Source organism: Gossypium hirsutum, chromosome D02 (genome assembly GCF_007990345.1).
Source record: "Gossypium hirsutum isolate 1008001.06 chromosome D02, Gossypium_hirsutum_v2.1, whole genome shotgun sequence".
NCBI classification, from domain to species: domain Eukaryota; kingdom Viridiplantae; phylum Streptophyta; class Magnoliopsida; order Malvales; family Malvaceae; genus Gossypium; species Gossypium hirsutum.
The window spans coordinates 14,599,641-14,622,795 of NC_053438.1; positions in this window are offsets into that span (position 1 = coordinate 14,599,641).

Here is a 23,155-nt window from a genome sequence, read left to right on the forward strand (position 1 = left end):
TGGATCTTGGAAAATAAGTTGGAGAGAAAATGAATGATTGATTTACCTAAAATAGAGTAACAACAATGCATGAGATTTGATTGATGCTCGGCTTCTTTATAGGAGTTTCGTTGAAGGACGCAACCTTGTAATTTGATTCCATGTTATTAACGATATGATCACCATGTGATTTTTTTCTTTTTCGTTCAGCAATTTTGTGTTGAAGGATCAAATATGTCATGCACCTTTTAGGTGTCATTTTGTAAATTCGGGTTTAAGTGAATTATTTGCTATAGGGTGTGAGAAATGTTGTATTTATTTATATATTTGATTTTACTATTTTTTACGACATAAACATTTGTCAAATTTTGTTATTCAAATAGCACTTTTTCCTTTTAAAAAAGAAGGGTAAACTACACTAAGGTCACTAAACTTTTGGTAAGTTTTACGTTTTGGCCACTTAAAAAAGTTTCAAAATGATTACCAAACCATTCAAAAGTTTACATTTAAGTTATTAGACTATTCAAAAGTTTTTATTTAAATCATTAACTTGTTAAGGTTTTTTTAATGTCCGGCTAGCAAGCTTCAAGCAATGATTTGATGATCGGTACAATAGATCAGTACCCATCAACGAATAGGAGAACATACGTGAGATCAAAGTCGACCAAACGGTCAGTGTAGGGGATCAGAGAAGAAAGTTGTTTGGGTTTTTTTATTTGTAAATTCATGACATTCACAGTTATTTCATGAAAAAAAATTGAACTATAGAAAAGAATGGGAATGAGAGTTTTCTTTTTAGTGCAAGCAGTGCAAATAAAGAATGCCATATAACAGTAATTTTAACAATTCAGTGACTTAAATGAAATCTTTCGAATAATTTAGTGATTATTTTATAACTTTTTGAAGTAGAATAACTAAAATGTAAATTTACTAATAATTCAGTAACAGTAACGTTGAGTACAATTTACCTTAAAAATTCACACATGAATGTTTTTAAACACCACATTTTTAGTCTAAACTAAAAAATATAATAAGGTTTAAGAAATATATATATATATTAAGTTTCAATTTAGACAATGTACCACAAAAAAGAAACATGAAAAATCATTCTTCCATGGAATAGATGCCTTGAGTTTTATGTATTAAACTTTTAATTTATATTGTTCTTCACTTGTATTGTAATTATGGGTGAGAAATCAATTCTTTAATCACAAGGTGTGGTGGTTGTTCACTTCATCCCTTAATCATGTGCTTGGGAGTTCAATCTCCTCTCATGGGAATGGAGCACATCTCCTGACTAATCGTTTATCTCATTGGAGAATACCCAGGATGAAAAGATTAATCACTACTATCGGCAGTTGATTAATATACAAATAAAAAAAAAGTAAGATGAATGAGTTTGAAAGTTAATCTACTATTAAAAAAATGTAATTACTTTAAAAATGGTCATAAAACGTGAGGAGAAAGATACTTTGAAAAGTAATTAATTTTATTTTCTCTTGCTAGCGAAGTGAGGCAAATTGTTGACAAATATATAAAGATATAATAGAAGAATGACGGATACACCTGCCCGTAGCATTTATGAAAACACCGTCCCGTAGCATTTGACAGGTTTGGGGTTGCATGGAATAATGGCGAATCGGTCCAACTATTACGGATGGAGACAGCAAATAGCCAGACCTACTCAACACTCCGGAATATTGGAGAAATGCTGCAGAGGCAATGGAAAGCTCATGTAGAGCATATATCAAGAGAATGCAATAGTGTAACTGATCTCATAGCAAAGCAGCGACAGCTTCAACTGATCCTATTTTACAAGATTTATAAATACCATATAACTGAATAGGAAGTGACGATGGTAATGTCATTCTCTATTTCTTTTCAATTTGTAGGAATGGAATCCATTCCAGAGTTTTTATCAATTTTTAATTTTTATTAATGTTATTTTGCAGGATTGCATGGATTTCTTTAATCATTATTTATCAAAAATAAAGCTAATAAAATGTAATAATCCAAATACATAAAGTAAGAGAAAATTTAGTAAAGTTAAATTAGTTGAAGGTGAAGAAGAGATATATATTAAGAGAAATGTATTCAACTCCACACCAATTTATAATTTGCTACCTTTTTTTATTTACTTTAAAACACTATATTCTTTTTAAGATTTAAAGAAAATGATATTATGTTCATGTATTAAACTTCATACCAATTTATAATTTGCTACGTATTTTTATTTACTTATATTCTTTTATACTGATTTGAATATATATATATAATTTGTTAGTTACTAAAGTGACTGAATTACAAAATTTTATAGATGTCAATTAAATTATACATGTGTATATTGTCAATATTCACGCAATTAATTAATTAAATGCTTATATGGAAAATAGATAGTTGACTTTCACTACTCATTAGAACTTTAGAATTTGCCCAAAGGTAAATCATTTATTCTATGAATAGTGAAAATTATGGTGATAAATTAATATTTTTAGATACATATTTGAATGTCCAAAGATAACGATTATATTTTATGAAATATATTTGTTTCTTTGTTAAGGCTATTAGCATTTTATTTATGGTAGTGTATTTTAGTATTTATTAGAGTTGTCTATGGGTTGGGTCGGGTTCGGGCCAAGCCTTAACAAAATTTTAGTCCCTATTAATAGGTCAGGCCTAAACTTTTTGTCACATCCCAAAAGTCGGGTTAGAAAAAATTGGGTTAGTGAAAACAAGAGAGGTCACGTCCTAATTCTTAAGTTAAGATTGTGAAAATTTTGTTAAGGGAATTAATCTAGTTCAGTGGTTAAATGTTGTGTTAATATATACGAGGTCTTGGGTTTGAATTCTTTCTCCTTGAAGTTTGTTAATTTTTTTCCAAACCCTTATTTTTGAACTTCTGGTTTAAATATTATTTTTGCTCAATTGATAACAAAAATGAGCTTGCTGGTTCAGTGTTAAGGTTTTAGCTTACCCTTTGGTCTTGTGTCCAAATCTTTACGTATGCAAAGTAGAAATTACTTTATTTTAAACTCTTTTTTTGGGGAAAAATTTGATAAGGGTAACTAATTAGATTTAGTGGGAGTTAGTGGGGATACGAGTGGTTTTAATCCCTATTTTCCCTCACCCACTTAACCGTCCACTATTCCTTCACCCCCTTTCATGGTTTTCTTTTCTTTTCTATTGTTGTTTTCTATTTGGTTCTTTTCCTCTTTTCTGTCTTTTTCTTTTGCTTTGAATCTTGCTTGCTACCATTATTTCTTTGCGAAACTTCTGTTGACTCTTCGATTTCGATTATAATCCAAGGATAGTGTAAGTTCCGTTAAGTTATTTTGTGGTTATTTTGGTGTTAATTCATTCGTTGTGGTAGGGTGAAATTATTAGTCCTTGTAACACATTATGATAAGTATTCTATTGATTTTCTTATTAGGCGAAAGGGGTGTGAATCGAAATCCTCCAACAAAGTATTTGTTGTTCTGGTCGTTGTTTCTGTGGAGTAAGTATTCGAACGTCGTTTTAGAAACTATTTCTTTAAGGAAAAAGAGTGCATTTGAGTGGAATTTTGGGCTTAAATTATGTTGTAATCAATCCGTTTAAATGTTGTATGTAGGATTTGGAATGCGATAGTTGTGTGAATTATCAGAATTTTCATCAGGTGTGTGATTCTAACCCGAAACATTGATTAGAATCAAAAAACTCAAAAAGAGAGGTTGTTTTTGAAACTGCTCTATGTCACACGGCTGTGTGGCTAGCCGTGTGCCAGGTCGTGTGCACCACAAAGGCATGTAGTCGATTGTGCGGGGCACATGGGCGTGCGTGATCACACAAGCAGATTAGGTAGGTCGTGTAGGCCACACAGGCTGGCCAGTTGGGCCGTGTAGGCTCTTTTTTTTTTAAATTTTCACTTAAGCCCATTTGACTCAGAAATTCATAATTAAACCTTCTGTGGGGTCCATTTGTCTTAAATAAGAGTCGAAATGTGACATCTGTTAATATGTGACAGTAGGAGATATGGTTAAGGTATGTGAAAAATGCACGTACGATCTGTGTTCTAATAACTTTGAAAGCATAATTACACTTAAAAACATGTATGACATCTGTATATGGAATAACTGTTAGTATAAGCAATATGTTGTATTATGATCGGTAAAAATATGTTTAGGTATGCATCCCATACCATCCATGTGATATGTACGTATGTTATTATGATTATGCATGTGCATTGAGGTGAGTTTTGATATGATGGAGGAAGTGTTTTCTAGCAATATTACTGCAATTCTGGCGGTTAAACCGCAATATTTGTCTGGCAGCTCAGCTGAACCATTATGAGTGGCATACCACCACGACCCGGTGTGATTGGATGGATGAACTCTTGTAGTCTTATTTGGTGTGATTGGTTGAACGGAGTTGGTTTGTAGCAGATGGGAGTAGGATTTTTTCTGATCTGATATGACATTCTGATATGATATATGTTTCTGAAAATATGACATTCTGATATGGTATATGTTTTTGGAAATATGACATTCTAATTTAATATATATTTCTGGTAATGTGACATTCTAATATGATATTTGTATATGTGTACATTATAAGTAGAATTTTGTGTTGGTATTTACATTTGTGTATGTTATAAAAAAATTATGTTTGTGTCGAGTCACACATTGGGCTTCTAGCTCACTCGTTTGTTTAATATGTTTTAGGTGATCTTTGGACTTAGGGCCAAACGGTGTGCAGGAGCTCGGATTATTTTTTCAGCTAATTAAATATGGTGATTTACATTAGTAATTTATCTGGACTTTTGGGACTATAATTCGTTCTTGGGCTTTGCTTTGGTTTTTATTTTATTTGTCAATATTGATATTTTTAAACGTAAAAATTGAAAAAAAAATTGCACGAGTTAACAAACTAAAATTCAGATGTCAGAAGATGTCAGAACTTAAATTTTGAAAGTTTTCCACTGCATAATAAGTAATCGCCTAAGTGTTTTTTTTGTTAATAAATAAATAGTTTTTAACAAATGTTAACGTTAATTGGAAATGATTTGCCCAAAATTGATATTTTCAAAGCAAACAAATTTGAATTCAAATTCTGGGTTTGAAATAAGTGTTTCTGGACTTAAGTTTTTCCTCAACATTTGTGAGAATTATACCAAATTTTATGCTTTTGAAACACACAACTAAGTTGATTAAATCAAAAGTTTTTTAAAAAATTAATGTAATTCCTTAAGATCAGATCATAATGTCTAGGTCGGATTTGAGGTGTTACATTTTTTCCCAAGCCCAACCTAGATTATAGATGCTAAACCCAGGCCCAGCTCGACTGGGCCCGTATTAATTTTTAAAAACAAAAATTATTTTATTATATATATTTTTTTAAAAAAATAATATATAAAATATACTAAAAACATTAAAACAAATGTTTTCCAGCAAATTAAAAATACATTAAAAAGTCTTTATACTAAGCTAGTTGCAACTAAAATAGTAGCAAAATTAACAATAAAACAAATGTTCTAGAATATCCAAAAAAAAATTAAAAGCGACAGCAGAACAACATTAAAAACGAAAACGAAACAACACCAAAAAACAACCTACAAAATGTAATCAACCAATCAAAATATTTATATATCAAGAAATCAACATATTTGATTTTCTAGCAAGCTATAAATTGTAAGCTAAATTATATACCTAAAAAGGAATTGAAGAATCATCGTCGTCGTCATCATCATCATTCTCACATTCTTGCAATCAATTTTTAATATGAAATAAGAATAAATAGTTAGATAATAAAAATGATAAATTTTTATAAAAGTATAACAATAAAACAAGAATAATAATGCTCTCATCCAGTCATCAAAGCAAACAATGGCTTGAACCGTTTTTTGGTTTAAGTAAACTCCTCAAAGGTGTGAGAACTTTCTTCCCTATGCTAAAAGTCAACTCGAAAGCTACAATTGATATTGGAATTGTTAAAATATCATGAGCCAATAATGAAAGCTTATGATATCTGTTGTAACCTCTTTTTTTTGTAAAAGGGGGTCGACTTTTATTTAAAAACGAAAATAGGAGTTGCCACCAATCCTTTTTAAGATGTGTGATCGGGTCACCTTATAATTTGATCGTTTTAATAAGAGATTTGATTTACTAAAACCAAGATTTTTTGTCTACAAAATTCAGGAAACGGGTTCGAGAGTCGGTTACGCACGAGGGATGATTAACACTCTCGTGATGCCCAAAATTGATACCTAGTTCATTAATTAAAGTTTTGGTGTCGAAAATTGAAAATCTGAAAAGAATTTAAAAATACAATCACTCTTTGTATTAATATTTCGCTAAAAAAATTGCTTGAAAAAATTGAAACGCATGTTAAAGACTCTCTCATCTCGTAGTGGCAAAATGTCATATCTCGTAAGTTAGGACACGATACCTCGAACCTTTGAGAATAAGCTTGTCTTTTATTTTTTATTTAAATCTCACGTACTTTAATTTTAAAAGGATATTTGGTCATTTAGATTCAACGAGAAAATCGAAAACTCCGTAAGTTAAGGCACGACTCCTCGAATCTCCAAATACGAAATATCACCTATTTTTAAAATTTCCCCCTTTTTTATAATAACATATGGAAAATTTAAAACGATGAGTATTTATCTCATTTGGGGGTATAGTATAAAAACAACCATGGGTAAATATGTTTAAACGTGATTCATAACTTGATTTTAATGAAATAAGATAAAATGGTAATGTAGAAAATGGAATGATGAAATACGAATAAAATGTCGCGTTAATAAATGATAATAATATGAATATGCTAATAAAATAATTCATAATACATATAATAACGATAATCACATAATATATACTACTTTAATACTAATATGAACAATCAAAAGAAAAAATAAGTAATAAACCAAATAATAATGATGATAATAATAATAGTGACAAAATATGCACAAAAAAACAAATACCAATTTTAATAAGGACAAGGAAATAAATAAATAAATAAATAAATATAGAGGAGGATAATTTATAAAATATTGAAAATAAAGGACCAAATTAAAATGTAAATGAAATTGAGGGTGCAATTTGTAATAAAATAGATAATAATAATAATAATAATGAAAAAACACAAAATAAAAAGGAAATAAATAGATAAATGTATAAATATAGAAATAAATAAATACAAAGGGAAATAAAAAATAAAGATCGAAAATAAGGGACTAAATCAGGATCTAAACAAAACTTAAAGTTAAAATCATAATAAAATAAACAAACTAAACAATAAAATAAGGTAAGGGATTAAAATCAAATGCGCGAAGGAAAAACAGGGATCAATTGGGCAATAATCCCCTTATCCCTTAAACGCAGCGTTCCCTGGAGACTAAATAGTCAGAGGACTAAAATAAAGAAATAACAAAATCAAATGGGTAAAATTTAAGAAAAAAAAAGCTAAATCAAGGACCAGATTGAAAAAAAGTCTAAAAGCGGAAGGACTAAAAGGGTAAATAGACCCTTAGTCCAAAAACACGCGGATCCTGGGGGTCTTGGGTCAGATCTCGGGTTAAGGGCCAAAACAGCGCCGTTTTGGGGCTATTGAAGCCAGCTCTAAAACGATGTCATTTAATGAGTTTATAAAAGCTAAATTTTTTTTAAAAAAAATTCATTCTTCCCTAATTTAAAAAAAAAAATTCTGAGAGCTCTCTCAGTCTCTCTCAAGCTCCGGTCATCGGGTCCAGGATCCAACCATCAACCGTCATACTGGCCATTGGTCACCGGCAACAGTGCCGCCGTCCGCAATGGCCAGAAAACACCAAAACCCTATTTTAAGCGTTCCGACTCCTAGAATCCGGATCTGGGGCGAATCTCCTCAAAACTCAACCAAAAAAGTAAAACCCGAAAGAATCTCTTCGGTTTCTCCTCTGTTTTACCGAAGAGAGCCATCCATTATCGGGGACAGTGTCTTCCTCTACTCGCAGTGGTGGGATTCAAAACGGCACCGGTAAGTTTTTGTTTGTATTTTTATTTTTATTTTTTATTTTCGAAAATAAAAGATGAAAAACGAAAGTAAAATAAAAAAATCACCTTTCTTCCTTTGAATCTATGTCTGATTACCAATTTTTGTATTCGATTTTCTTTGTAAAAAAAATTACATTGATTGTTGGGGCTTTTATGGCCGATTATTCATTGTTCGTTGTGTTACTATTTTCTGCCATTTCTTGCTATCCATGCTCCTGTCTTCTCTTTTTGTTTTGTTTTGCAGGGCTAGGCGAGGTCAACGAAAAGGACCTTGCCATTTCGGTGCAAGGCGGCCAGGCCTCGGGCAGTGGGCGTGCTGCGGAGGCACGTGGGTGGCAGCAGGGGGTGCGGCACACATGGATTAGGGTTTAGGTTTTTTGAAAATGTTTATGTATTGTGGGCTAGGACTTTGGGTTAGGGTTTAGGCCATTAACTTATAAATTGGGCCTGTAACATTTGTACTTGGACTATTTTATTATTTTGGTCTATTATTATTATGATGGGCCCAGGCAATTTGGGTTATTACAATATCGAATTGAAATTTTTCTCCAATAATCCAATACATCTATTAGGCTACTCAACTCAAGCTCTAGTTCTTTCAAATAAATGCTCAACTGTGACTTTTCACTCTTAGTACTGGATACACTTAAGTATTGTTTATAATCATCACTCTCATCATAATCTCCTCCCAAATCAGCCTTATTAACATTGAATTAATGCAAACTAGAATCAACGAGATCATTATCCGAAACATTAGAACTTCTGGCCAAAGAGGAAAACGTGAATTTGAAGTTCTTAACATACTCATCAGACAAGAGTTTAAGATTGCTAAGAATGGTTTGCATAAAGTCTGAAGCATGTTTGCACAAAGTCTGAAGCATGAGTACCATAAGTTGTAGTAAAGCAATACTGCATATAATTTAACTTGTAACAAGGATTTAGAATTGCAGCACATAACAATATCAAAGAATACTCAGCCCAATATTTCTTAAATTTCTCTTGCGTTTTCTTAACCATTAGAGTTAAAAAAAAAAGAATGAGGACCTTTGCTGTATCAAGCAAGACCTAGTGAACCTTCAAAACCCCTCTAAAATAAAAATTAACCGTTGGATCATTAGACCAAAAAAAGAAAACACAAGTCAAATCATAAAATACTTTCAAAAATTTGCAAAGAATAGCAACATTTCTCCACTCCTCATTAGAAAGTGCAAATATTTAATAATGTTTATCTCATTGTCCCCAATAATCTAACATATCTTTATAGTAAAGAGTAGATTCAAGCATCGAATAAGTAGACTTCGATCTCACACACACATCTTGACGCAACTTTTTGGTCACATTCAAATAAAAGCTTTTTTTGGCCACATCATAAAATATTTTCCTATGAATCGACTTTTTTATATACTTAATTCAATTTCAAATCTTACCAACATCACCAAAAAGTTCCAAACCAAATTTAACTATAATATTCAATATATGTGCTCAACATCTAACTTAAAAAAAACATCATCACACAAAAGAGCTCGATTCGCACAAAAATAGATTTTAAGACTAGAAACAATAACATTATTATAAGAAGCATTATACAAAGTGGTGCTAAAAATTCTCTTGTCTATACCCCACTAAGATAAACATAAAATAAGTTCATCCACTATGTGTTGGGAAATGTGCTCATATTGTAGTAAACATGTAACTGTTTTCTATTTATTTGAACGATGAATAAATAAATAAAGTTAATTTCACATTTCACTATTATGTCTTTTATATTTATGTCTTTTTATATTTTGTACGTATAGTGAAATTGTGACAAGCAAATATTAGCTCATTGATTGTCTAAGTCCAAACTGAAGATAAGTGGCATTGTAAGAACATTTATATTGCGAGAAAGACAACTTATTTCATTAAATAATCTAAATAAGTCTGTAATCCCGTAAAAAATTGAAGTGAGCATTTGATTCAAACATTGAGAAGGATTATTATGTCATCTACAATTCCAATTGGGGAGATGACTAATCTTGACTATCAGAGCAGTTGATTCCACGAGTAGAGATATAGATGTATTCATTGGTAGAAAGATACATTGGATTGGACCTAAGGTGAATTAATTCTGAATCCGTTTGTGAATTAATTCACATGCGACAATCATGGTGTGATTTACCTAAATCCTGAGTTAGTCACTGACCATGCATATACAACTCATATGCTTTTATATAAGTGGAGGCTTATGCTCTAAAGATGATCCAGCCCATAGTTGGTATGTTGGGTACATGACTTGTGTATGGCATGGCTTTACTAGCAATAGTGGAATTCATAGCTCAATTAAAGAGTTCATCATATCCTCTCATTGGCATTGTATGATTGATAAATATGAAATGTGGCCACGGGTTGCTCGTTCTCGAACGAGCAATTTATCATAGTCATTTGTTGACAGTGATCATATTAATCATTAAGAAGACACAATGGTGCCAATGAGATAAAATAGGATTGTATTAAGTGAGCGGATTTAACTCAAATGAATCAAGGATATCATATTAGGGTAACACACACATGACGAGGTCTTTGGACAAAGCAGTTAAATGAATTGCTTTCGTAAAGAGTATACAATAAGGAGTTTTCAATCATGGTACTTCTTGTGAACTGACTCCATGATTAAGTAATTGTGAATTATCAGAACGATGCTTTTGGACATAATTGCAATCACTAAAGCCTAATTGTATATGTTTGATTGGTCCCTCTACTAGCTTAACAAAAGCTCGATCGGACTGTATTTGAATCAGAAAACAATTCTACGACTTTGGGAATAGTTGAATTGAGTCGATTTATTCGATGTGGAATTAAGTTAGGTGGTTGTGACAATTGTTTAACTAGAGAATTTGATTAAATTTTTTTAAAAAAAATTAATTTAGAAAATCTAAGTGATTTTTAGAAAAATTAATTTTGATCAAGTAAAATTAAATTAATCAAATTAATTAAAATTAATATTATATTTTTGGAAACTAATTTTCAAGTCAAACAATTGGCCCAATGAGTAATTGAACTTGAAAATTGGACCTGAGATTGTAAATTGGGCTAGAGAGCCCAAAATCGAGACCAAGACCCAAAAACTGGTCGAATTAGACTCGATATGTGAAACTAAGCCGACAATCCAATCGGTGGCTAGACCGGACCGGTTGGGTTGTCATTAACCCGAATCGAATCGGCAATAGCCAAATTGATTCGGGGTGTCGTAAGGGTGTCGCACCTGCATCACCGAACACAGCACTGCCAGTGGTTCCGATGGCGACGTCCAGGTGGCTGGCGGCGGTTGGTTTTTGGTGGTTGAGCAGTGTAAGAGTTACACTCCTACTGGGACCCTACCAGAGAATTTGATTTCATATTAGTTATTCCAAAAATAATATTTTTTAATAGTTTAATATTAAATTTAATTTAATACTTATCTTAATAGTATTTTATTAATTTAATATTAAAATGATTAAGTTTAATCATAGTTGAACTCTCTAAACTCTCTCCATATAAAGAGAGTCTTGGGTCATTATTTACACGCACTTAAATTCAAGAGAAAGTTGTAGAGAGAAAATTCTCTAAAGAGATTATTCCATAAAATTTCTAGAGATATTTTTTTTATAACTTGACCTAAAAGTTTAGAGAAATTGCAAAATTACCCTACTGGTAATTTTTGTGAAAAATTTTCTGATTTGAAACGAGAGCTTGAGGATAGCGAAGAAGACTACTTGGTCGAAGTGCTAATCCTAAACGAATCAAAAATGTACAATTTTAATTAAGTGTTTATTACTTCAGATATCACAACCAAGATTTTGTTTTGGAAAAAAATTTAAAACTCTGGTTTTTCCCTAAATTTAATTTCCGCTGCATTTTTCAAACCCGTTTTTCCAAGAATTGGTATCATGAGCCAGGTTGTGTTTAAACCTACTTATGGGTCGGGCCACCTGGCCCGGTCCAAATGCCCGCTCAAAATGTGGGAGGGTTTGGGCAAAAAGATAGGCCCGAAAAATGAGCTTGGACAAAAAAATAAGGCCCGTTTAAAAAACAGGCCTGGCCAGACCCAAATTCACTAAAGGACAAAAAAATCTATTTTTTAATATTATTTTCTTGTTGTTTTCTCCCTATTTTGCGACCATTTTACTATTATGTTGCTACTATTATGTTGTTATTGTTTGGATATTGTATAAAACTTATTTGTTAAAGACATTTGTTAATTTTGTTATTATTTTAGAGGCATTTGCTTGTTAAGTTGCATTTATTTTAGTGTTATTCAAGTATACATTTTTTTAAAAATTATTTTTAATTTGTTGGAAAATATTTATTTTGATGTTTTTAGTATTTTTGATGTATTATATATATTTTTAAATTATATAAAAATAATATAAAAATTGATATGGACAGGCCAGATCGGGCCAGGATTTTAGCATTTTTATCCGGGTCGGGCTTGGACAAAATTTTAGGCCCATTTTTTGGGTTGATCCTGGGCCTAGCAAACGGGCCTGAGTTTTTAGTTGTGCTAGGCCTGGCCCATGCACACCTCTAGTTGTGTTCTATCTATAAGTATAATCAGATAAATAAAATAAATTTCTCTTCTTCTTGAATGATTTGATTACATAGAAAGTGACATTCTTTAAATCTTATACATGTTTTAAGTTATATATAGGAATGGATGCGATATTATATATTTGTTATATAATTGTTTTTTGTCGAGGTTTTGGTTCTTAGGAAATAGATCGTAGACTATTATCTCTATGTAAGGCTATTGTTTTTTTTTTAATTTATAGAATTCTTGTGAGCCAAAAACGGACATAGGACTTAAATGTAATCTTTTGAAAAGAAGTCTATGATGAGGAAAAGATGCAATGGCAGTTGAAGACCTAAGGAATTCCTTGTGGTGAAAAATTATATAATTTTATTTTTTCATTTATTTTCTAAAAATAGAACCATGGTTGGCTGGCAATTTTATTTTAATTATCTATCTCATTATATATTTGTTTTATAATTTTTTATAATATTTATATTATTTAATGTTATAATTGTGATATATATATGAGATCATCCATAATTGATCGATTAAAAATAAGAAGTGTGGTAATGAGAAAATACATGTGTTGTATTGTTCTATTCACTTCTTTAGGTTATTCGATAACTGTGATAAATGTGGTAATGAGAAGGTGCATGTCTAGGATTGGCTCTGGCTAGGAAATGCTTGGTTTTTAAGTGGTCAAATTTGACTTACCTCCCTTTCCTAGGACCCTACCTGGTGCACGGTTTGCATTCACTTCTTCGGTTATTCCCTTAAAAGATAAACTGTGGAGATTCAAAATTGTTTGTTTTAAGATTGATTGATTCTTGTGAATAGATATTATTGTCATAGCATGCCATGCATATATTGGAAGCATGTCATTTAGATTAGGTAAGAATGTCACTAAGACTATTGTATGGTCATTCTTGAAATTTGGGATAAAAACCCTTGCATGTTTTTACAATATTGAGTGGGAAAAGGTCATTGAACAAGACTTACGGCCTCCATTGATGGTCCCTAAGTGATAGCATGATAAAGTTTCGAGCCGGTTCCTACCCTGGCCACACCCCAAGGTAAACTTTGTTATGTGGGTTCACTAGATGAGATTTCCTTTTAAGGACAACGACTCATGCATAACTTTTAGAGAGATTGTCCCAAGATGACTGACAAATGAGAGCATGTTCATGATGGGTGTTGAGTCAATGGTTACACACTCAATATCATCTATTATTAAATAATTCCCTAAGAAGCGATATTTAAGCTAGAGATGATGGCCAAACGTTAAGCGGTTGTTAGTTCGTGTGGAGTCTTGGGAATTAAGATTCATGAACTAATTGGATGTAATCCATGTTCTTGCTAGTTAATCATGGGACCCCAAGGCGACATGGTTGATGGGTGTGAGAATGATCGTAGCAATGAAAAAAATATTTTTTAAAGCTTTTGCTGAAATAAAAAATATTTGCTTAATACAAAAATAGTAATTAGTGAAATCTTTATTTTTTTTTCAATTCAAATATGTCTCCTACTTCTCTTATTAGCATTCTTACTGAGAATAAATTAAATAGGGATAACTTTTGAGAATAGAAATGGAACTTGCTGATAGTCCTCAGTTATGAGAAATTTGAACTTGTTCTTGACGAAACGGGAACTCTGGAAGCTCAGCCTAAAACAGGAAATCACTAGAGAGATTCTGACTTGATTGCTCGATATTATATGTTAACGAGCATGAGTAGTGTGTTGCAAAAGCAACACGAGAATTTTTGTACTATAAAAGAGATCAAGACAATTTTAGAGGATTTTCTCGGAGGCCAAGTCGCATTGGCTCGACAATTTGCTATTACAAATTTGATGAATTCTCAACAGAAAACTAGCAGTCCGGTCAAAGAACATATGCTTAAGCTTATGGGATTCTTTGCGGAAGCAGAGGACAGTGGAGCTGAACTATATATGAACAGTCAAATTGAAATAGTGTTTAAAACCTTAACTAATGATTTTGTTGGTTTTAGGGCCACTTACAACTTAGGGAATAAGGCGCTTACCTTGACTCAGCTCATGAAGGAATTACAATTCTATGAGTTAATGCTAAATGGTGGTAAGCCAGTTCAGGAGAAACCTGAGGCAAACTTAGCTGTGGTCCCCTCGTTATTTAAAGGGAAACAGAAAGCTAAGGGAAAAAAGAAGCCGACTAAAATGAAAAGCTAAGGGAAAGAAGAAGTCGACTAAGTCTTCAGTTCCACCTCGTGCGGATAGGAAGAAGGCTAAGAAGTCAAAATATCCTAAAAAGATCAAATGTTTGTTCTGCAACAGAAAAAGGTATTTCAAATCAAACTGCAAAGAGTATTTGGATTACCTAGCTGAAAAGGGAAAATGTATTGAACTCTTTGTGGTTAAAGCTTGCTTAGTGGAAGAATCAATTGAATCAATTGACAACTGGGTTATTAATTCTTGAGCCACTAACCATGTGTGTGTTTCTTTACAATGGTTCAACGAAATGAGAAGTCTGTGTGACAAGAGCCTCTCATTGCCGATCGGAGATGGGAGTTATATTTCAACCGAAATAGTAGAAGTTATTTTACAATTTGATAATTTTAGGAAGTTTATTTTAAATAACGTGTTTTATATACCTTATTTTAAGAGGAATTTAATTTTTGTAGCATGTTTATTTTATTACGGTTATGTCGTGACAATCAATAAAATGATTGCTATTCACAGAAATCATTTTTTATTCTATAATGGATGGATGGAAAACAATCTCTACTTTATCAAACCAAATAACTACTCGATACTTCAAGCTGAAATGATGAATAAAACTATTAAATCTTCTCACTCTAATGAGGGGTACCTATGGCATTTAAGACTTGGTCATATTATCCAAGAAAGAATCACTAAACTCCTGAAAGATGGTCCCTTAAGTATGCTTAAGGAATTTGGTCTTCCACAATGTGAATCTTGCTTGAAAGGTAAAATAACTAAGAGGTTTTTTAATGCGAAAGGTACAAATGCCAACCAACCTTTAAAAGTTGTGCACACTGATGTATATGGTCCCATGAGTATCAATGTCTGAGGAAGTTACGATTATTATGTAACTTTTATCGACTATTCTATGTGTATCTAATGCACCGCAAAGTGAAACTTTTGATAAATTCGAGAATTTCATGCTAAAGTGAAAAAGCAATTAGGTTTATCCATAAATAATCTTCGGTCTGACCGAGGTGGGAATATTTTTCCGATGAGTTCTTAGGATACCTCATAGAGAATGGGATTTTATCCCAATTGACTGTGCCAGGCACTCCATAACATAATGGCGTAGTTGAGAGAAGAAATATATCTTTGTTTGACATGGTTCGTTCAATGTTAAGCTATTAACAACTTTCTACTTCCTTCTAGGGATATGCGATACAAACGGCTTGATATATTCTGAATGATGTGCCAATCAAGTCCTCTTGTAAGACATATTATGAACTGTGGCATGGAAAAAAACCCGCTCTAAATCACTTTAGAATATGGGGTTGTCCAGCATACGTTTTGGATGATGATGCAAAGAAGTTGGATGCATGGACAGAATTGTGCATGTTTATAGGATACCCAAAATGATCAAAGAAAGGATTATTCTACAATCCAAAAGATAATATGATTAAAGTTTCTACTCATGCTACTTTCCTTGAGGAAAGCTACATGGATAACTTTAAGCCTTAAAATAAAGTGGTACTCAAGGAACTTTCGGGAGTGATAGAACAAGCACCAAGTTCAATTCTCGAGAAAGTTGTAGAAAAACATGTAAATGTTCAACATCATAGGGAAATCTGTCGTAGTGAGAGAGTTCTAAGAAACCAGACTTCATCTACGATGGTAGTATTTATAATTAAAAAATCAATCATGAATATAATTATCCATTCACTTACGATAAGGCTATGCAGGACGTTCATTTCAAGCTCTAAAAATAGGCCATGGATGTTGAGATGGATTCTATGAAATCCAATATGGTGTGGGAACTTGTAGCTTAACAATTGGTATTAAATCCATAAGGTGAAAGTGGATTTACAAGAAGGAAAGAAATGCGAAAGAGAAAGTGGAAACACACAAAACTAGACTTGTAGGGAAAGACTGCATACAGAAAGAATGCATCAATTATGATGAAACCTTTTCTCTGGTAGCCGTGCTCAAGTCTATCCGCATACCCTTATCCATTGTCGCCGCTTTCGATTACGAGATCTAGCAAATGGATGTCAAGACAGCATTCTTGAATGGTTATCTTGATGAGAACATTTACATGGCTCAACCCACTACCTATGTTGTCAAAGGAAATGAGCAGAAAGTTTGCAAACTACTAAGATCCATTTATGGACTTAAGTAGGCATCCCGCTCATAGAATAAAAGATTTGATCAAACGATAAAAAATTTTGGATTTGAGCAAAACACTGATGAACCTTATGTTTATAAGCATATAGAGGACAAAAGTGTGGTCTTTCTCGTTTTGTATGTCGATGATATTCTACTTATCAGAAATGATATAGGAGAATTGTCATCGATTAAACTATGGTTAGCTCAACAGTTTAGCATTTAGGACTTGGGTGAAGCTAGTAATATTCTTAGAATTCAAATCCTTAGGAATCGAAAGAATAAAACGATAGTTCTATCTCAAGTTTCATACATCGATAAGGTACTGAAACATTTTACAATGACCGATGCGAAGCCAGGTGTTTAGCTGACTGTATCAGGTTTTCATCTTTCTTTAGATGACTGTTCTTAGACAACGGAAGAAAGAGAACATATGAGTAAGGTTCCATATTCTTCGGCAATTGGAAGCCTTATGTATGCAATGCTTTGCACACATCTAGATATCTATTTCGCAGTAGAAATGGTTAGTCTATATCAGACGAATCTAGGTCTTAAGCATTGGCAAGCTATAAAGCATATATTAAGGTTTCTTAAAAGAACTAGGGACTATATGCTTGTGTATTCTAGGGAGGACCTTACTCTTGTTAGATACACAGACTCAGACTTCTAAACCTGTAAAGATTCGAGGAAATCAATATCTAGAAATGTATTCATTCTAAGCCATAGAGTCATAGTATAGCAAAATGTAAAACAAACTTGCACTGTTAACTATACTATGGAGGCCGAATATGTGACTGCTTCTAAGGCAACGAAAGAAACAATATGGCTTCAAAAGTTCTTAACCGAACTTGAAGTTATTCCTGGTATGCAAAAAGCTATAACACTATATTGTGATAATAGTGCTGCAATAGCAAATACCAAGGAAATGAGAAGTCACAAAAGGACAAAACACATTGATCAAAAGTATTACTTGGTACAAAAGGCAGTATCCAAAAGAATTGTATATGTGATGAAAATAGCTTCTAAAAAAACCTTAGGGATTTATTTTCTAAGACTATTGTAATTGGGAGTTTTAACATGCATGTCGAGGATATGGGAATGCGAAACATGACACATTACTTCACTAGGGCAAGTGGGAGATTTTTGGGAAATGTGTCCATATTGTAGTAAACATGTAATTGTTTTCTATTTATTTGAACGATAAATAAATAAATAAAGTTAATTTCACATTTCACTATTATGTCTTTTATATTTATGTCTTTTTATATTTTGCACGTATAGTGAAATTGTGACAAGAAAATATTAGCTAATTGATTGTTTAAGTCCAAACCGAAGATAAGTGGCATTGTAAGAACATTTATATTGCGAGAAAGACAACTTATTTCAGTAGATAATCTAAACAAGTCTGTAATCCCGTAATAGAATCGAAGTGAGCATTTGATTCAAACACCGAGAAGGATTATTATGTCGTCTACAAGTCCAATTGGGGAGATGACTAATCTTGACTATCAAAACAGTTGATTCCACGAGTAGAGATATAGATGTATTCATTGGTAGAAAGATACATTGGACTGGACCCAAGGTGAATTAATTCTGAATCCGTTTGTGAATTTATTCACTTGTGACAATCATGGTGTGATTTACCTAAATCCTGAGTTAGTCACTGACCATGCATATGCAACTCATATGCTTTGATATAAGTGGAGGCTTATGCTCTAAAGATGATCCAGCCCATAGTTGGTATGTTGGGTACATGACTTGTGTATGGCATGGTTTTACTAGCAACAGTGGAATTCATAGCTCAATTAAAGAGTTCATCATATCCTCTCATTGGCATTATGTGATTGATAAATATGAAATGTGGCCACGGGTTGCTTATTCTCGAACGAGCAATTTATCACAGTCATTTGTTGACAGTGGTCATATTAATCATTAAGAAGACACAATGGTGCCAATAAGATAAAATAGGATTGTATTGAGTAAACAGATTTAACTCAAAGGAATCAAGGATATTATATGAGGGTAACACATACATGACGAGGTCATTTGGACACAACAATTCGATGAGTTGTTTTCGTAAAGAGTATACAATGAGGAGTTTTCAATCATGGTACTTCTTGAGGACTAACTCTATGATTAAGTAATTGCAAATTATCGGAACGATGCTTCTAGACATAATTACAATCACTAGAGCCTAATTGTATATGTCCGATTGGTCCCTTTGCTAACTCAACAAAAGCTCAATCGAACTGTCTTTGAATTAGAAGACAATTTTACGACTTTAGAAATAATTTAATTGAGTCGATTTATTCGATGTGAAATTAAGTTAGGCGATCGTGAGAATTGTTTAACTAGAGAATTTGATTAAAGAATTTTCTTAAAAATTTAATTTAGAAAATCTAAGTGATTTTTGGGAAAATTAATTTTGATCATGTAAAATTAATTTAATCAAATTAATTAAAATTAATATGATATTTTTGGAAATTAATTTTCAAGGCAAGCAATTGGCCCAATGGGTAATTGAACTTGAAATTTGAATTTGAGATCGTAAATTGGGCTTGGAAGCCAAAAACCAAGACCAAAACCCAAAAACTTGTCGAACCGGGCCTGGTATGTGAAATCAGGCCTACGGTCTAACTAGTGGCTAGACTGAACCGATCGAGTCGTCATTGAATCAGACTGAACCGGTAGTAGCTGAACTAGCTCGGGGTGCCGTGAGGGTGTCGCACCTGCATCATCGGATACAACAGTACCAGTGGCTGCTACGGCGGCGTCCTAGTGGCCAGCAACGGTTGGTCATCAATGGTTGAGCAGTGAAAGAGTTACACTCCTATTGGGACCCTACTAGAGAATTTGATTTCAAATTAATTATTCCAAAAATAATATTATTTCAATAGTTTAATATTAAATTTAATTTAATACTTATCTTAATAGTATTTTATTAATTTAATATTTAATTTAATGTTTTTCTACAAAATAAAAATTTTATTTGTAACACCTCTAACCCGTATCCGTCGCCGAATTAGGGTTACGAGGCATTACCAAACAAACACAACCATTTTTAAAACCAAACTGATCACAAACATGAAAATTAAATCATTTTCGCATAGCTATTTATAATTTACAATCAAAATCTAACCAACATCGTACTCAAACCTATACATGCCATAAGATCAAGTTCAAATATTCAACAAAATACCAAAAGAAGTCGATAGTGTGATAGACTATGCTGATGATCCCCGAGCTCGTAACGCGTCTCCAAAATCTATAAAAAAACAAATGGACAAAAACAATCAAAGTAAGCTTTTATAGCTTAGTAAGTCTATAGCATATCTAAAATACATATAAAAGAATCATATAATTCTTTAAGTAAATTTATTGAAATCACAAATATCAAATATAATTTCAAATCAAACATTGCTATCTTAAGTCATTTTGTTTAAATCTAAAAGAATGTATATTTAACTAATACACATAAACGGACATTATAATGTATATACATTGTATGCATATAATCAAGTTACTAACATAATCATTAACTGCATATACTGATTTCTAGAGTACTTATTGTTCGCACTTCATCGGATCCATCTATATATAATTGTTCAAATACATATACCAAAAGCATAATTTTTATACTTATCAACTATAAGTGCCGAATGCACATATACACTTATATCCACCTATGCCGAATGCATACATATATATATATATATATCCAACAATTTCATGATAACCGATATATATACATACTCACTAATCACAAGGATTCGAACGATTATATACTCATCAAACACCTTGAAAAAAATGTTCATATATTTATCCATTTCATATAATCAAAATCATATATATTTATACCCAATGCATAGAATCTCTTAATTTAAACAGATTCACTGGCACTTCACCTGATAGGCTTATAGTCTAATTCCGTTCGCCGACACTTAGCCTGCTAGGCCTATAGCCTGATTCAGTTCACCGGCACTTAGCCTGCTAGACATATAGTCCGATTCAGTTCACCGGCACTTAGCCTGCTAGACATATAGTCTGATTCAGTTCACCAGCACTTAGCCTGCTAGACGAATAGTCCGAATAATTTCACTGGCAATAAATCCGATTGATACTGAGCTTTAACAAAAGAATCTCATTTCACAGAAGTTGTATCTCTTATTTGTATATAAAATCCACATAAAATTCAGCTCAATATTCATAACTTATATCTTTAAAACACATGGATAGATATAGATCCCAATCATCAAATCTAGCTTAAATAATTCAATGATTCCAACTGAAACACATTCATGTATATATATAACCTCATACTATATATTCCACTTCTAATATCATAAAGTTTAACTTATAATATACTAGGTACCTTAAACATTTGAATTCTCTATATACCTATATAATTTCATATACCATTTCAATACAAATTCTTATACATGTACATATATGCATATTCGAATCTAACAACCATATATTACTCTATACTTATTTTCGAAACAAGAACATATACCTAAATACTCATACATATTCGAATTTAACATATATATATGTATATAGATATAATTGAATATAATTTCATACTTATACTCAATATAATTATTATTCATAAGTACACATACTTATTCACTCCAACTTATTCAAATGTTCGAATATATCTCATACCTTTATAATTTCATACCTAAATTTAATACAACAAATTTTACATATATATACATGTATATTCGAATATAATTTATATTTTACATATATATACATGTATATTCGAATATAATTTATACATATATGTTCATATACCTAAATTTATTACATGGACATTCATATGCATATTTGCATATTCATAGCCATTCGAATCTAACATATATATGTATACATAATTTCATCCTTTCAATTCCAATTTTTATACTTTTAAATTTAACTCAACACATATACCATTGATATACATTCTCATATGTTGATTTAATAAAATTAAATAGCTAATAGACTTACCTCGGACGATGGAAAATCGAAGTCGGACGATTATTCGACTAATTTGGCTTTTCCCCGATCTAACTCCAATTTCTTTGGTTCTCGATCTAAATATATTCAAAATAAGATAATTTATTTATTAACACATTCAATTTAATCCAAATACACACAATTTGGAAAATTACTATTTTGACCCTAATATTTACACTTTTTTGCAATTTACTCCCTATTGCATAAAACACAATTTATACAAAATTTGCCCATACCACACAAGGGCCGAATATTCATGGTTCTCATACAAGTCCACACATTGCATTTATTTCACATTTTAGTCCCCAAAAATTTAATTTCACAATTTAACCCTATTTACTCAATTTCACTAAAAATTCCAATACAAAACATATTACTATCACATATCTTTCGTTTTTCATCATCAACTATCACAAAGTCCAAGCATTCATCAATGGCACATTTCAAAATCATCAACAATTCGAAAAATTAAAACATGAGTTTTGAAGAACACAAAGCAACGATCTCAAAAACGTAAAAATTATCAAAAACCGAACAAAACGAACCTTGAATTTAAGCTTGTATATGGCCGAAACTTCACTAAGCTTTAATGGCTTTCTTCCTTCTTGGTTTCGGCTAAGAAAGATGATAATCTAATGTTTTTTTTATGTTTTTAACTATCATATATTATAATATTTCTAAATTACTAATTTAGCCTTATTTAAATAAATATAACTTATATATATAATAAGGTTAGTTTTGTCCTTAGCCATCCACTAACTATTTAGTGGCCTAATTTCATGTTTAAACCTTCCAAATAAAAAGGCAACAACAAATAGATACTTTTAGCTTTAACCCCTAAATTTTTATTTTACGCGATTTAATCCTTTTATTTAATTCGACACTCAAACGGCAAAATTAAAGCACGAAATTTTCACACTAGTAAATTCACACATAATGAACACAGAAAATAATATATAAAAAATATTTTTTTCTAATTCGGATTTGTGGTCCCGAAACCACTATTCCGATTAGGGTCAAAATCAGGTTGTTACATTATTATTTTAATAATATTTAATATTAATTTAATATTAAAGTGATTGAGTTTAATCTAGAGGTGATCATGGGTTGGGCTACCCGATCCGGCCCGACGGCCTGCCCGAGAAATAAGAGGGTTCGGGTAAAAATATAGGCCCGAAATATGGGTTCGGGCAAAAAAATGAGGCTCGTTTAGAAAACGGGTCGGGCCTCAAGTAAAACTTTTTTGCTCGGGCCCGGCCCGGCCCGAATTATATATTAAATATATTTTTTTATTTTTAATCAA